At 40.6% G+C, this 13,248-nt stretch overlaps 1 long non-coding RNA gene and 1 pseudogene across 1 annotated transcript in view; one reads left to right on the forward strand and one right to left on the reverse strand.

Annotated features, from left to right (window-relative positions):
• The window catches only part of LOC113911678, an 82,435-nt gene that overhangs the window by 21,674 nt on the left and 47,513 nt on the right, over positions 1 to 13,248 (reverse strand). The gene's annotated exons all lie outside the window — the stretch shown is intronic.
• On the forward strand, positions 7,481 to 8,402 carry LOC113911677 (annotated as a pseudogene).

The raw sequence follows: 13,248 nt of genomic DNA on the forward strand, positions 1-13,248 counted from the left end.
AAGTTGCTCAAGGCCACACAGCCAGACCGGTCTGTTTAAAACTAAAAAATTCAAGTCCACTCCATAATGCTCTGCTTTGTTCCCAATCTAGGAAGAGACGCATGGTCCCAGAATCTTCATTCAGAGTAAAAATATATTGTAAAATCCCATGTCCTGTGGAAATGAAGGGAGTTGCCCTTGCTATGACACCACATTATGCCTCTGTGCATTTTATCTGAAAAATCTGCTGGATCTCTTTCACTTCAAATAGCCAGAATGTATCTCCATGATTAACTAACTCAAGGGTGGGTGTTTAAGAAATGCAATTTGATGATGACTGTGGGAACATGGGCTTCACAGCCATCAGAAGAGACCTAGTCCCAGTTTCAGTGCATTGAGATTGTCAGGTACCAAAACAGGTGATGACAGGGGGCCAAGGCAGATGTTACTAGAAATTAACAGGGGAAGACTGCAGGGCAGGAAAGAATCATAAGATGTCTCCGGCATATGCTGAAGTATACTTTCAAGTCATCTAAGATCACTGACTGAAACAGGCCGTCAGAAAAGTAATACAGTTTTGACTGAAAGAGCCACAGAGACCAGCCAGCTGAGCTCCCAGCAGGATCTGGTTTTGTCATCAGTAGTTTCACTGCTATTTAGCTAAGCATTTGGGCTGGCTTTCACATGCAGAGCGATGGTGTAAGACGGAACATTAGGTCATGGCCAGCATGCCAAGGCCAGTCAAGTGTGTTCCACATTTAGAGAAGAGGAAGAATTTCTGGGCCTCTGCCCCCTTAAAAGGCAATAGGACAAGCTAGGGTCAATCAGAATGGCAATGTCTTGGTTTTACTTACCCTACACACACACACACACACACACACACGCACGCACACACACACACACACACAGAAACTATCTCTAGCACCATTAAGCCTCATTTTTATATATTATCATTTTTATATTATTCAACTTGAGAAAGTATCAGTAGCAGAGTGTTTTCATCATATTGACAAAGATGAATATTAAAGACTTGCCTAATTCTTTTAGTTCATTCACGTTAGGGTACACTTCACCAGCACAAATTATCTCGCAAATATGTTGATCACAAAATGCAGTGGTGTACTGAAGGGGCTAAAGAATATATGTGTTAAAACAGAAATATGTAAAAACAAAAGTTTTTACTGAAAACCAAAGGACCTGTAAACAGCATTTTAAAATGGGAAAAAATGTTCACCATCACAGATAATCACAGATGTGCAAAATAAAATTGCAATGAGTTCACTTTTTTTATCTTTGACATTAAGAAATTACAATATTCAGGGGCACCTGGATGGCTCAGTCGTTAAGTGTCTGCCTTCGGTTCAGGTCATGATCCCGGGGTCCTGGGATCGAGCCCCGCACCGGGCTTCCTGCTCGGTGGGAAGCCTGCTTCTCCCTCTCACACTCCCTCTGCTTGTGTTCCCTCTCTCTCTGTCTCTGTCAAATAAATAAAAAAAATCTTAAAAAAAAAGAAATTACAATATTCAATGCAATAAAGGGTACCGTGAGATGGGCTTTCTCATACTCACCTGATAAAAATATAAATTGCTATGAGCTCTCTGGAAAGTAATTTACCAGTATATTCAAGAGCCCTAAAATGTTCCTATGCTGCCGGAAGTACAGTAGTATCAGAAATTCTGGGGGTGGGGCCAAGCAATCTGTTTTAACAGGTTATCCAAGTGATTCTGATGCACATTTCCGTTTGAGAACCACTGCCCAATGGACTCTCCTCCACTCCTATGGTTAATGACCATCTATAGGCAGATGAGACCTACATCCACATCTGTGTCCCAGATGTCTTTTTTGAATTCCAGGCCCATAGAACCAACTACCCACTTGACATTTCTTATTGATATCTCATAGATACTTCAAAATAAGTAAGTTTAACATTAGGTTTAGATATTTCTCCCCAAAATATTCTCTACCGCCAGTGATTCTAATCTCCATAAATAGCACTATTACTTCTACTCAAGCCAGAAACCTAAGTTCATCCTTGACTCCCCTACGTTCTTCCACCTCATCCCCACATCCAATCAAGCACTATTTCCTAAAGATATAATATATTGCTATGGACTGAATTGTGTTCCCTAAATTCGTATGTTGAAGCCCTAAACTCCAGTGTGACTAACTGGAGATAGGGGCTTTAGGAGGTAATTAAAGTTAAATGAGATCATTTATAAGAAGAGGAAGAAAGAAAGAGATCTCTCTCTGTCATGTGAGGACACAATGCAAGCCATGTGCAAGCTAGGACTAGAGCTCTCCACCAGAAACCAACCCTATTAGACTTTGATCTGGGACAATTAGACTTCACGACGATGAGAAAATAAATTTCTCTTGTTTAGGGCCCCCAGTCTTTACTATATATTTTATTATGGCAGCTTGAGCAGACTAAGACAGATATCTGTAAACCATCCATTTCCTTTTATCTCCATTGCTACCATCCTTGTATAGATTATTTTCATCTCTTGCCTAGATAGACTACTGCAATATCCTTCTAGCAGTTTTCCCTTGAAATCAGTTCCACCTACTTCCAACCATTCTCTATACTCAGTTAGACAGATACCATCAAGACAGGTTTCTATTTAAAATCCCTCAGTGGTGGGGTGCCTGAGTGGCCCAGTTGACTGGGTGTCCAGCTCTTGATTTTGGCTCAGGTTGTGATCTTGGGTTGTGGGCTCTAGCCCTGTATTCATCAGGATCCATGCTCAGTGGGGAGACCGCTCTTCTTCCTCACCCTCTGCTCCTCCTCTTTCCCTCATAAATAAATAAATCTTTAAGAAAAAAAAAATCCCCAGGGTCACCTAGGTGGCTCAGTTGGTTAAGTGTCTGCCTTGGGCTCAGGTCATGATCCAGGGCCATGGGATCAAGCCCCACATCGAGTTCCCTGATCAGCAGGGAGTCTGCTTCTCCCTCTCCCTCTGCTTCTCCCTTTCCCTCTGCTCCCCCCCCCTGCTTGTGCTCGCTCACTCTCTCTCTCAAATAAAATAAAATCTTAAAAAAAGAAAATCCCTGGGGCACCTGGGTGGCTCAGTTGTTAAGCATCTGCCTTCGGCTCAGGTTGTGATCCCAGGGTCCTGGGATCAAGTCCCACATCGGGCTCCCTGCTCAGCGGGAAGCCTGCTTCTCCCTCTCCCACTCCCCCTGCTTGTGCTCCCTCTCTCGCTGTCTCTCTCTCTCTCTGTCAAATAAATAAATAAATAAAATCTTTAAAAAAAATCCCTCAGTGGCTTTCTACTATATTTCAAATAATGCCCAATACTTAACATAGATATGTTAGGATGCTATAAGAAATATTACCTGATGGTCTCCAACCCCACCCCAATGCACTGATCCCTGTCCCTCCCCCTCTAGACACTTGCTGCCCTCAGTATTTGCATTGCCTCGCAAGCAACCTCCTGGTCAGCCTAGCTTTTAGTGTCACTTTCTGGTCACACTGGAAAATATTGGGCTGCTCCCTGCAGCCCACTGGGGATCACCTGCATCTGTGAGGCCGTGCTCGGGTCCTTTTCTCAGGGACCCCATGCAGGCGCTTTACTCTTTTCTCACTCAGTAAGCATACTGCCCCAATTTTTCTGATGCCCAACCTATTTTTTTTTTCGTTTAGATTTAGCCAAATATTGAAAGTTTCTGTTACTGGTTTTCTTTGCGGCACTTCCTCCACCTCTTGGGGGAATACCTTTTGGCTTATAGCCCAAGTGGTGGAGCGCTGACGGTTAATAATAATACTGGCATTAAAAACACATCAATTAATAACTTTACAAATTACCCCCATGCATTGGCTAGAAAGTCTTGTACAATTCGGTTTCTATCAATAGCTCACTAGTCTCTCCAGCTTTGTTGGGGAAAAGCCATGTTGACTTTTAGTTTCTCAAATAGCCCAGGCCCTCTCCCACCCTTGGGCCTTTGCACATAGTGGCCCATCAACCTGGAATACATATTTTGTCCTTCCCTTTGCCTATTCACCTTTTATGTTTCAACTTAAACACCATTTCCTTAGGAAGAACATCCTATACAAGGTTAGGTCTCCTGTCATACATTCCCAACATACTTAGGATTTTTTTCAACTTGTAGTTTATACACTTGTAAGTTACTTACGACTTTTTTTTAGTGTCTACCTTCCCTGCTAGGCCATAAATTCTATGTGTCTGTTTTCTCTAATACAACCTCAGCATCTAGAACGTACTAAGTGTTCAATGAATATTTATGACTAAACCCTGATAAAGTTAAATAATTACAGGGTAGATTTCAGAATTAGGGTTCTGGTACCATATCAATTTACTTTCAGTATGCCAAGATTGCAAAATATGTTTGTTTGTTTTTTTAAGTATTCATCTGCAACTACTCTTATGAATGAATCAGGATTTTATCAGTACAGATTTGGAAAGAAATTTGCTTGCTCACATATAACCATTGTCCATATACCCTAGCTTTAAACTTTTATCTCCATCAAAACAGTCTCATTGTTCTCACGGAACCTAGGCAACAAGTTTAGAATGAGTAAATGGTATATATTTGAATTCAATCAAGTACAGTTACATTTCTGAAATACTTTTTCTGCATAAGATTTCACTCGAGGAAAGCTTGAAAACCACTTCTAAACAATGGCTTTAAGTCCTAGAGAAGAAAAAGAACTTTTACAATGGGTTGGAAGAAAAATCTAGAGTTCTCCTTTAAACAAAGACCCGTAAAACATTTGCATTTACAGTAATACCTGTAGTTTCGAGTTTTATTCTCTTCACTTACACTTATCCTACATAATTTTTCCTTCCCCAATTTACACACCTAATGTATATTTGTCAGCAGGCTGGAGGAAAGGGAAGGAAGGACTGAGGGAAAGAAAAGTAGAGCTCTGAGGGAAAGAACTGGATCTTAGGCATCTCCTAGGCAGCTTATAACACTGAGTATCCTACCATGAATCTTCTCACTTTTCCTTTTTTTTTTTTTTAAAGATTTTATTTATTTGGCAGAGAGAGAGACAGCGAGAGAGGGAACACAAGCAGGGGGAGTGGGAGAGGGAGAAGCAGGCTTCCCGCGGAGCAGGGAGCCCGATGTGGGGCTCGATCCCAGGACCCTGGGATCAAAACCTGAGCCGAAGGCAGATGCTTAATGACTGAGCCACCCAGGTGCCCCTCACTTTTCCTCTTATACAGTTTGGTAAAAAATACAAAATATATTGATTCCACCTCATATTGGGAAAGACAAATAGATGTATGTCATCTTCAGGACAATCATGGTTGTACCACACTAAAGAAATAATTTAGCTACAGCAGTAATTCTCTGAAGTCCACACAACAGAGAATCCATCCCACTAATCAACCCCCAGACCTGAGTCATCAATCCATTACAAGCTGCCAACAATATATCATCTTCATTTGGATGTCAAACACAACATGTCTCAAATGGAACTCATTATTTCCTCCACAAACTGGTTTCCCTTCTTAATTTCCCTCTTTGAACCAGCACTACAATCGGAATCCTAGTCATCCGAGTTTACAATCTAGGGGCTCCCTTTATTGTCTCTTTTTTCTCATCCTTCACAGTACAGGGAAAAGGGAAGGAGTTAGGACCTACTCTCTGTCCTAACCACTCAAGTGGTTTACACACTGTCTTCACAGAGTTGTCAAGGTGTAATACAAGGCCCGAGTGGGTCACAATGCCCTGTTGCATTTGTTAAAAATGTAGACTTCCAGCTATACCTCAGACCTACTATGTCAGAGTTGAGTTGGGGAATCTGCATTTTAAATGAGCTCCTCAGGGGACTTCTCAGGCCAAATAAACAGAATCGATGCTCTAAAGGAAATGACCCAATTACAAGAAGTCACACTGCGTAGGAGAAGCAAGGTGAGTAAGACACCCTGTCCAAAGGATACAGAAAGAGGTAATGGAGTCCCAAGCAGATGAGTGGAACACAGAGGCAGACAAACAGAGCAGACAGTATGTAAGAGTTCAATACCTCTGAAGCCACCATTTAGATCTGTTTATGAATAGCCTTCACCAGGGTAAGGCAGGAGAGACTGCAGTTCACCAAAAACAGGACCAATCAGAACATGTCAGAGACCAGTTCTAAAAATTAAAGCACACAGAGGAGAAACAGGAGCAATTCAAGTAGCACTGTACCATTCCAGAGTTATCACTGGCCCATAGGATAACAGCTGGTTGACAATAAAGAGATGTAGGGAACAACAGGAGGCTGGCAGGAGGCCGGGAGGAATGATGGGCTTCATCTGTGTTAGCCAGGATTTGGTTGACAATAAAAGAAGCCATTCTAGCTAATTTAAACTCAAAGGGATTTAATATAAAGAACTGTTTACAAAATGGTTAGAAAGTGTAGAGAAACAGGCTTCAGGATGAGATTCCAGGAATAATCACCAGACATGCCAACCTGTGCAATGGTCAGAGAACTGGGGAATGACCAGAAAGCTGAGCGATAAGGAAATGGAAGCCTCAACTCCTGGGTCCAAACACACTGCCTCAGGGCAGATCCATGTCATCAAAATGGATGTCCCTGGCACCCACAGAAATAGGTACCAGACCCTGGGTACATTGTCAGAGAAAAACCAGAGCCTCTATATCCTTGCTTGCTAGTGGAAACAGCAGACAGTGCCACCTCTGTCTCAATTCTGTCTTCCAAATATAACATTCATATGTCTGCTTTGGCAAAAGCTGGGCCACATATGGAATCTGAGGAAGTCTGGGAAATGGAAGCTTTAGCTCTCTGTCCTCTAGCACGTTACAAGGGGAGAGAGGTGGAGTAGTATGGGCCGTATATCTCTCTTGGCATCATACTTAGCTATAAACTTCTCTACTAAACTGGAAGCTATCAGAGACCAGGGACCTGATATTAACTGTTTCAGAAGTCTCAGCACTTAGCAGAGTGTCTGATGAATAGGAGGAAAAGGAAGGAAGAAGGAAGGAAGGAAGGAAGGAAGGAAGGAAGGAAGGAAGGAAGGGAGGGAGGGAGAGAAAGTGGGTGGCAAGGAGCTCAAGACCAAGTCCAGGCAGAGTCTACAGGTAGAAAACATCGGAAAATTCTGTTTTGGCAATATGTAAAATTTAAGATGAAATGAAGCAAGGACTGATACTAATAATTCTTATTTCTTAGTAGCTTTTGATTTCAGTCTGCTTCTCTTCATTTCCATGACTATGAACTTGATACAGTTCAAATTCCTTACATCTGTAAAAAAATCACTTGTCTCCTAACTGGTGCCCTGCCCAATTTCTCTCAATTCCTCCCCATTCTACACACTGATCTCTGACTGGGTTTCCTAAAATAGTGGTCTTCAAACTTTTTACTTGCAAACACTTCCAAAATAATTTTGTAAAGCTTTGTGTCTTCTTGCACATTAAGCTGACATCTAAAACTTTTCATCTCAAGTTAAAAATACTTGCAAAGGATGTAACTTCCAGTGCGTTGTAAATATTATCATTAAAAAATATATACAGCTCTTTCCCATCTTGCAAGATGGTGGGCAAAAAAGCTGAGAAGCCGGCTACTAAAGAGAAGAAACCTGAAGCTAAGAAAGCTGATGCCAGTGACAAGGCTAACAAGGGTAACCCCAAGGCTAAAACGCCAAAGAAGGGGAAGCCCCCGTGCAGCCGAAACCCTGTCCTTGTCAGAGGAATTGGCAGATATTCCCGATCCGCTATGTATTCCAGAAAGGCCATGTACAAGAGGAAGTATGCAGCAGCTAAATCCAGGGTTGAAAAGAAAAAGGAGAAAGTTCTTGCTACTGTCACAAAACCAGTTGGTGGTGACAAGAACGGTGGTACCCGAGTGGTTAAACTTCGCAACATGCCTAGGTATTATCCTACTGACGATGTGCCTCGAAAGCTCTTGAGCCACGGCAAAAAACCTTTCAGTCAGCACATGGGAAAGCTGCGAGCTAGTATCACTCCAGGACCATTTTGATCATTCTCCCTGGGCGCCACAGAGGCAAGAGGGTAGTTTTCCTGAAGCAACTGAGCAGTGGCTTGCTACTTGTGACCAGACCTCTGTCCCTCAATCAAGTTCCTCTGCGTAGAACACACCAGAAATTCGTCATTGCTACTTCTACCAAAATTGATATCAGCAGTGTGAAAAACCCCAAACATCTCACTGATGCTTACTTCAAGAAGAAGCTGTGTCTTTCTCTGTCAAATAAATAAACAGTCTTTAAAAAAAAAAAAAGAAGAAGAAGAAGCTGCGTAAGCCCGGACACCAGGAGGGTGAGATCTTTGACACTGAGAAAGAGAAATAATGAGATTACAGAGCACCACAAGGTTGATCAGAAAACTGTGGACTCGCAAATTCTGCCAAAAATCAAAGCTGTTCCTCAGCTTCAGGGCTACCTCCGCTGTGTTTTCTCTCACAAATGGGAGTTTAACCTCACAAATTGGTGTTTTAAATTTCTTACAAAGAATGTAATTAAATAACTGATCCATTTAAAAAATATATATATATACACACATATATAACAGCACTTACAAGATATACCTAACAGAATCTAAATACCACATCATCTATTTAAAAAAAATACATGAACAAGTTGTTCTTTAATAATCAGAGATTTTGCATCTTTCCTTTCTCTCCTTGAAATCATATTTCTATTCTGCTTCTACCAAAAACTTTCATTCTAATATGACATATCTTTTTATTTTTTAAAAGATTTTATTTATTTATTTGACAGAGAGAGACACAGCGAGAGGGAACACAAGCAGGGGGAGTGGGAGAGGGAGAAATGGGCTTCCCGCGGAGCAGGGAGCCCGATGTGGGGCTCGATCCCAGGACCCTGGGATCATGACCTGAGCTGAAGGCAGACGCTTAACGACTGAGCCACCCAGGCGCCCCCCACCTTGTTTTTAAAGATTTCTGATATGAATATTTTTATTCTTCAAAGACTTTGGTCAATTACCTTATCACAACAAAAAGCATATATGTTGAAATTATATTTTTTAATTTGAGGTGACCATGAAGCTATATTTAAAAATTATTATGGATCAAGTTATTTCAACTACTATTAGCATAGTGTTGATGAAAACAACATGGGTTGGAAGTTTTGCTAAGTAATTAGACAGGAAAATCAAATTTTTCATTTTAGATGTATCTTAATGAGCTGGATGGGGACTGGCTAGTTTTGCTAAAATTAGGTCAAGCATCTAATTTTTCGGAAAATTAGGTCGGGTATCAATTTAGCCATACTTATTACTTGTGGCTAAATTGAGACAGGTTTCAACAACAGTTTTATCCTCTCACCTTTTTGTGTTTTGAAAATGTTGAGAAAAAAACTGTTTATGTAAATAAGTAGGTGGGGCTAGAAGGAGCTTTGCTACAGCAATGCTCTCAATTCTCCGCACTTTCAGTCATATGCCAAAAATCACGGGGAAAACTAGGACCAAATTGTGTTTTTAATTATCAGTTGACAACTGATTGTAGATCTTCTTGCAATTTTACTGAAAGCAAAGTAGGAAACCACCTAACTACAAAAGAACTTATTACTCATATGTTAGTGTGACTCCCTTTCTCAACACTGATACCAATACCTATACTATGTTTCTGATTATATCCGTGGACTACAGAGGTTTTTCTACTGCAGGATAATATGCTACAGAAAGATTAGGGTGAGAAGGGGGCCTCTCTTCTTTAAAATATGAGATAATGGGGAAGGGATGTGTGGAAGCAGAACTGGAAATATATCCTCAGGCAGATCACGCTTTTTAAAATTATCTTTTCAGCTTTATTGATGTGTAATTGACAAATAAAATTATTAGATATTTAATGTGTACAATGTGATGATTTATTATACATTGTGAAAGGATTCACTGCACTGAGTTAACACATCCATCACATCACTTTTAGTGTGTGTGTGAGAATATTTAAGTTCTAAGCAAATCTCAATTATACAATGCAGTGTTACCAATAACAGTCATATTATACATGAGATCCGCAGACCTTGTTCATCTTATAACTGAAAGTTTGTGCCCTTTTGCCAACCTCCCTCTATTTTCCTCACCTCCCAGACATTGTAAACTACTTTTCTACTCTCCATTTCTATGAGTTTATTTTTTAGATCCCACATGTAAGGGATGCCATGCAGTATTTGCCTTCTCTGTCTGGCTTATTTCCTTACCACAGTGCCTTCCGGGTTCATCTAGATTGCTGCAAATGACAGGATTGCCTTCTTTTTTAAGGCCGAATAATATTCCACTGTATACATATACCACATTTTCTTGATCCATTCACACAATAACGGACACTTACTGTTTTCCCACCTTGGATATTGTAAATAATGTTGCAAGAAGCATGGGAGTCCTGTTATCTGTTCAAGATAGTTACTTCCTTTCCTTTTGATACATACCCAGAAGTGGAATTGTTGGATCACATGGTAGGTCTACCCTTGATGTTGTGAGAAACCTCCATATTGTTTTCCACAGTGACTACACCAATTTACGTTTCCACTACCAATGTGCAAGTGTTCCCTTTTCTCCACATCTTCACCAACACTTGACATCTCTTTATTTTGCATATTAATGTCTTACTGGGTATGTGGTTTGCAAATATTTTCTCCCATTCCATAGGTTGCCTTTTCATTTTGGTGATGGTTTTCTTTGCTGTGAAGAAGCCTTTTAGTTTGATGTAGTCTCACTTGCTTATTTTTGCTTTTGTTGTCTAATTAAAAAAAAAAATCATTGCCAAGATCAGTTTGAAAGAGCTTACCCCCTCTGAATTTTCTTCCAAGAGTTTGACAGTTTCAGGCATTACATCCAAGTTATTAATCCACTAAATCCACCTGAGTTAGTTTTGTGGTATGGTGTAAGATAGGGGTCTAGTTTCATTCTTTTGCACGTGGCTGCCAAGTTTTCCCAACATCATTTATTGATATCATCTTTTTTGCTATGGTCTTGTGGGTCTTGTGGATGCAAGCTCCATTGGCTTTCAAAGCTAGGTATTTTGGGGCCCAGTCAAGTGGGACTGTAAATGGGGGGTCCAAGCCCTTCACTCCTCAGGGAGAAACGGGGAGTTAGGAGTGTGGAGGGTGGGGGGAGGTTTATGGCAACAGTGTGTCTCAGCCTTTCCTACATGTTTTGATGTGCGTATTTTCTTTTTCATCTGATGTGTAGAAGTTGCTTGGCTAGTTTCTGGGTCTCTTTCAGTAAGAACTGCCCCATGTGTAGCTGTACTCTCAGTGAGTCCATGGATGAGGGGAGCTCAAGAGCCTCCTTTATCACCATCTTGGTCTTCTCTCCAGAAATAATTTTTTCAGATCAATTTTAAGGAATGGAAAGAGAAATGGAATATTCAGAATCTTGATTCCTTTAAAGCTCTCCTTGGTCTTTATATCTATTGTAAAGTCTTCCTACATCTTAGTATAGGTAAATTGAAGACTGCTACCCTAAAATAACTTGCCTAAGTAGTATCTCCTCATTGGTGTAAAATACTCACACTTTGAAAAAAAACTTAAAAGGATGAGAACGACTAACCATTTAAATCTGTATTTTAAAAGAGCTTACTATTAACCAGTAAACATATGGGCAATGTTATTGTTCTTAGAACTGACAGATATTTTTTCATTTGATATTTCCAAAATTTTCCCCAAAATGTAGGATTTCTTTTTGCACAAGGAGCTGTTGTTAAATCAACAGTGCATTTTACAGCTTGAGAAAATACACTTCTAAAGACGGTGGTGGGCAGGAATGGAGTGGTGGTTTATTGTTCTTGGTCCTGCCATCCCATAGCCAACTGGTAACCTCCTCTAAAGCTTAGTTGTGAGTTGCTACCATGTACTGGAGCCCTGTGCCTAGGCCTCGCCTCCAGTGATCTGTTCTGGAACATGTGTGGTGGTGGGTGGCTCTCAAAGCATTCCAAGCGATGTGGGTGCAAATGAACCTTAGTCACACCTTGGGAAACTTTCACCTAAAGGGAAAGTGTCCTGGAAAATGTATACATTGAAATCTGTAGAGATGATTTATTAAATGAAAGTGTTAATTAAACAGAATTTGGAGCAAGAAGACCACTACAAAATGCATGTATTATGAGTTCAGGATTGACTTGAATAGGAAAGAGCACAACCTTGCCCTAGTTGTTCATCTCCAGTGGATCTCTGAGGTCAGAAGGTGAGCTCAGACTGGTGAGCTCACTCTGTGCTCTGGAGTCCGTGGGATCTCCCAGGGAAGAGGACCCACTGAGTCACCTTACCATTTCTATAACAAAACATTTTATATGTTGGAGAGGCTCTGAAGACACCCCATTCTATAAGCTACTTCACAGACTAAACAATTTGAATGGAAGAGAGACCTGATTTCAAAAAGATCTTTATTGTCCAAGGATGCCTGGAGTTCTTAAAAGTTTTTTTTCAATAGGTGGAAGAGGGCACTATAAAAAGAACAAATAAATCAATGTAACTTGATACATCGTAATCGAGAGAAAAATACCTCTATATTTACATTTGATAATATTTATTCATTAGTGCTCATAGTGCAGAAATATTGTACTATAAAAAAAATGATGAGCTAAAATAAGTCAGGCATTCTTTGGGGTAAAAGGTAGAATTTTTAGTATACATTAATTTGTTAGTTTTACAGTATATATTTAGTTGCCTACTTAGTTATCTTTAGAATTCCAAAAAGATTGTTTACCTACATATGAATATATATTAAAATTCTTTAGAGCTAAAGGTATTAGAGGTCCTTATAAAGAACTCAAGATTCTCTCGACCTATGGAGGGGATAATGAACTGATGACATTGAAGTATACATGGATCTTTATATTTGTGAAACCAATTATTCCCTTCCCACCTACAAGTACAAGATGAAGGGTGATTATAATGTGACTTTTAAAAAAAAACTTTCTAGGGGCACCTGGGTGGCTCAGTCGTTAAGCATCTGCCTTCGGCTCAGGTCATGATCCCAGGGTCCTGGGATTGAGCCCCGCATCGGGCTCCCTGCTCAGCGGGAGGCCTGCTTCTCCCTCTCCCACTCCCCCTGTTTGTGTTCCCTCTCTCGCTGTGTCTCTCTGTCAAATAAATAAATAAAACATTTGAAAAAAAATAAAATAAAATAAACTTTCTAGGGGCGCCTGGGTGGCTCAGTTGGTTAAGCAACAGCCTTCAGCTCAGGTCATGATCCTGGAGTCCCGGAATCGAGTCCCACATTGGGCTCCCTGCTCAGCAGGGAGTCTGCTTCTCCCTCTGACCCTCTTCCCTCTCGTGCTCTCTATCTCTCATTCTCTCTCTCTCAAATAAATAAATAAAATCT

Source organism: Zalophus californianus, chromosome 12 (assembly GCF_009762305.2).
Source record: "Zalophus californianus isolate mZalCal1 chromosome 12, mZalCal1.pri.v2, whole genome shotgun sequence".
NCBI lineage: Eukaryota > Metazoa > Chordata > Mammalia > Carnivora > Otariidae > Zalophus > Zalophus californianus.